The 4,643-nt window shown below is 33.9% G+C and overlaps 1 long non-coding RNA gene across 1 annotated transcript; it reads left to right on the forward strand.

Moving 5' to 3' along the window:
* Positions 1-775: 775 nt before the first annotated feature.
* LOC111397745 lies at positions 776-4,027 on the forward strand. Its single transcript, XR_002703322.1, has 4 exons — positions 776-882; positions 1,700-1,833; positions 2,858-2,944; positions 3,659-4,027. It is a non-coding gene; the product is annotated as an uncharacterized LOC111397745 (long non-coding RNA).
* Positions 4,028-4,643: the final 616 nt, after the last annotated feature.

The following is a 4,643-nucleotide window of genomic DNA, read 5'->3' on the forward strand; positions in this document are numbered from 1 at the left end:
GAGGTAAAGCAATCAGCAGAAGAATCATTTAGAGTTGAGTACTTTGTTTTTATAATTGATCAAGCTCTATCTTCTCTGAGGACTCGATTTGAACAATTCAAACTATATGATGATATATTTGGATTTTTGTTTAATTTGAAGAGGTTAAGGAGTGCAACTTTATCAAGTTTGTTGAACTCTTGTATGAATCTTGAGAAATATTTTGAACATGATGGGCTTTCGGATATCAGTGGAGATGATTTATGTTTGGAATTACAAGTCTTGAAGATTTATTTACCAAATGAAGCAACAAGAGCAATTGAAGTGCTACACTATTTGAAGACATTGGATGTTTGTTTTCCAAATGCTTATATTGCTTACAAAATTTTGTTAACCGTACCGGTTACAGTTGCATCTGCGGAAAGAAGTTTCTCGAAATTGAAGCTGATCAAAACTTATCTCCGATCAACTATGTCACAAGATAGATTAAACGGGTTGGCTATGTTATCAATAGAAAAAGAAATGGTTAAGCAGCTAAGTTATTCAGATTTGATTGACGTTTTTGCCTCTAAAACAGCAAGACGAATAGTATTTAACTAATTGTTTGAAATTTTTGGTTTGATGATTTATAATATAATCGTTTCTATGATATATTTCGTTGTTGTTTTAATGTTAGTTTTTTAAGTTAGCAATAAGTCGCATAATACACCTTTGAATTTTGTCGATGGGGGGCCTAATTTTCATCATTCGCCTCAGGGCCCCTCAAACACAGGACCGGCTCTGCCAGTCACCCACAACTTCTTATCTTGTTTTGTTTTGCCTCTGCATATAACGAACAGAGCTGCGAGGAGAAAATAATCCGTATAAAAGCTTCCGGGAGATTGAGTAAATTCCATTTTTCAGGTAATTTGTAAAGATCTATTGTAAATATTTCGGGTTTCATCGTTTTCTTTAAAGTTTGAATATAATTTGTTGGTAATTTGTTTGACTTTTCACATTTTCCGCATCTAATGTATGTTGTTGCTAAGTGAAGTGTCCTTCTAAAGACGGAGAAAAATGTAGGTGAAATGAAATGGAGTAGACCAAAATATAATTTTGACGAAGAGATCATGATCAAAACTTAAAAGTGTTAGTTCGAAGATCTTGGTACCGTTCAGATTTGACACTTGTTTGGAGATATAGTGTGGGAATCTGATTACAATTTATTGTGGATTCTGGTTATTTTAATTATGTTTTGATTTATACATCTGCTTATGGTAAATATACTTTTTTCTTCAGACAGGACAAATTGAGGAATGATAAAGAAATTGAGGAATGTATATTTGACAGTCATTGCAGTCCGGATTAATACTTATCATGTTCATTTTTGTTGCAAAGAAGTCTCTGATAAAAAGAATCTTTGAACTTATTTCATGAAATTTTGCTATCTTCCCTGACCTTTAATACATGACAATAATAAATTGCACAAGTTTTAATACCTACAACTAGAAAAACGAAAAGATAAAAATGAAGCTGCAGTAGAACAGAATAGAGCTTCTTATTACCAAAATAAAAATAGAAAAATGCAGAGTGATATAGGTATTTTTATTATCAAATTATTGTAGCCATTTTACCCACAGGTAGTAAATGAGTCATAGCATTTTCAAACGAACCCGATTATTACAAGTGCACGGGATTCATTTTTTTCCCCTCCTCTCTGTGCTAATACGCTTGTTTACAGGTACCTCTCTCGTTGCTATTTTCTGTCTACTGTTCGTTGTAACTTAAATCTAACTGTACTTTCAACACCAAAAAGGCTCTTCAGTGGACTATAAATAATTCTTCATTCTTGAGGAAAGGAAACTCATCTTCAAGGTAACACAAGCTACTTTGTTAAACTACTTTATCCTGCTTTTGGTATTGCAATTTACCAATATACTTTATCAAGCCTTTTCATTCTCCCATAGTTGGCAATCAAATGAAAATTTTAGAGGTTTGATTTCTACTGGTTGTCTCTATCCAAATCCAAACTCTTAAATGAATACCACTTTTTTGCTCCAATGATGTATACAGTGTTTTCCTCTTGTATTGGGTCAACAATCAGATTGTTCTCACATATAGGTGAGATTCAAAATATTAAACAGCTAAGATTTAAATTCCAGTTCTTTGCAAGTGCATTTCAGTTTAATCTAATGCCAGATGTTCAGATTCTCTGTTTTGAGACTATGTTATCTGCTAATGCTGAATTATGTTTATAGGGCAGTCATGCATCAATCCTGCTAGATGCTAGTGAAAAATAGTTAATGAAATAGAATTCTGGATAGTGAAAAATAGTTATTGAAATAGAATTCAAAACCAAAAAAGAAGTTCTTTGATTATTAATGGTACTTGTATTTATAAATGATTTACATATGTTGAAGTTAGTTGATGGTAATGTTATTAGTTGACTTGCTAATGGTACTTTGGTTAATGCTCTGTGCGATCAAGATCAATTTAATTTCATCAGTTTCTCTGTACTTTTCGTAAAGATTCAATAGAATAGCTATTAACATCAATGAGTAAACCATTTAAAGCTCAAAATCCAGCTCAGCAGAAATCTATCTCCATAGACCAGCAAAAAGATATACCAGTAGACCAGCAGAAATCTATGCCAGTGTAGAGATATATGTCTAGGAAATTGAGAGATGGATTGCAAGGTTGCTTCCTTCTAGGCAGGTAATGTATAAAAAAGTATTGTACGTTAATAATTGGATGATGATCGCTTCGTGAATATTGAGCTATCAACATAGTCATATGACGATATATATGTTTTGCACGTGTAACTTTATTTTGTGGAATATTGTTTTGGAAGAAGTACATTCTTTCAGGTGGTTCTCCTTTTTTGCTTTTTGACTGGAAGGTGTTGAGCTACTTCTGGAAAGATGGCCATGATTAGAGAAAGAAGAAAGATGGAAAGGTAGTGAAGGAGGCTCATGAAAGGCTCAAGGTATATGCAGGATGATATTTCTCTGGTTCATGGACTTCAATTTTAATGGTAGATATCTGAAAATTTGCATCAGATTTTGTTCTTTGGTATGATTTATGGGTGGGTTTTAATATAAGCAAATCTATATACTGTGTCAGCTTATTTGTTTTCCTCCGTCCAATTAATCTGTATTTTAATCAGTTCAGGTTTAATTTTGATTGAATTGTATGGATTTTGAAGTAAATTGCTTTGATTATTGGAACTGATAGTTGACATTTTCTGATGTGTAGCCATAATTGACGCGCAGTGATAGTGTTTTGTTTCTTGTGAATGGTATACTTTATTTTGTCAATTGTTGTATCAAAGGATGTGCATATTTTTTATTTTCATGTTAATTTGAAATGTTGCAACAGACGAAACTTAAACTGGATAAGTTTCTTTCGACTTTTGCAGAATTTTCAGTTATGATTCTTGTTGTGGAATAGTAAGGAAAATTTGCGTGATAAACTCTTACTGCTTGCCTCTGTCTTGGAGTTAGTCGCTATCAAGTTTATGTAACTAGTGCAATAGAAATTATTGCTGGTGAAGTGATTTTCTGTCATAAACCTAAGTAAAAAATTTGATATATGTACTTGTTTTAGTGCTTTACATAATGTAAGTCGGAATTTTACTATGTAGGTATAGTTAAGACTCTTCAAGCAATTAACTCGACTTCTTGGCATGAAATCTTTTTAGGACTTAAGATGAGGGCTTGGACGAGGAACAAGGTGAGACTCTTTGTGGTGCCTATGGAGAGAACTATGCGTCAGATGAATTTTGGATATGCTGTGATGTATGTGATAAGTGGTTCCAGTCAAGCGCATGAAGATTACACCAGCTCAAGCCGAGCATATCAAAGCAGTAAGAGTGTCCGTCGTGCAGTAACAAGATGACCCTTGCTTGATGTGGAATATTAATCATACTACCTGAACTCTTGATAAACATTTCATGTCTTTGCTGTTTAAGTCATTTCTTGTTTGGTGTTACATATAGAATTAACTTTGAGAATGGTACTCTTGGTTATGGACCGAATATTAATACTTGAAAAATGTGCAATACAATTTTACTTCTGCGGCAATATGTTTCTTTTCATTTTTATTTTTTCCTATTATCGAAATTGTTAATTTCAACTGTCTTTGTGATTTCTGAAAATTGAAATATCGAACAAAATATTAGTAAGAGCAAAAAGCATTGGCTATTAAAAGATTGATATCAATGTTCACAACCAAAGATTGGTTGCCAAAGCCTTTAAATCAACTAGGTTTTCCTTTAGCAACCATAATATGGTCACTGGATGTCCACTACCAGTGACCACAACGTTGCTAACGACCTCAACTTCCACCGACCGCAAGTTGGTCATCGAAGGTCCACTACTAGCGACCACAACGTTGGTTGCTAACGACCTCAACTTCCACTGACCAAAGGTTGGTCTTTGGATGTCCACTACCAGGGACCACAGCGCTAGTCGCTAATGACCTTGACATTTAGTGACCACAAATCAACCAATTTTCCATTGTAATCAGCCACTAGGATTGAAACTTTTTGCGACCAATATTTGGCTGCTATTAGTTATATGTTTAGCAACCACAAGATTTTGGTCGCTGAAAACCTCCATGGTCTATTAGCGACCAACCAACGACCACAGTTATATGGTCGCTAAAGGTTTTTACCTACCAAAAAA

This window comes from Olea europaea, chromosome 7, assembly GCF_002742605.1.
Source record: "Olea europaea var. sylvestris chromosome 7, O_europaea_v1, whole genome shotgun sequence".
Taxonomy (NCBI): domain Eukaryota; kingdom Viridiplantae; phylum Streptophyta; class Magnoliopsida; order Lamiales; family Oleaceae; genus Olea; species Olea europaea.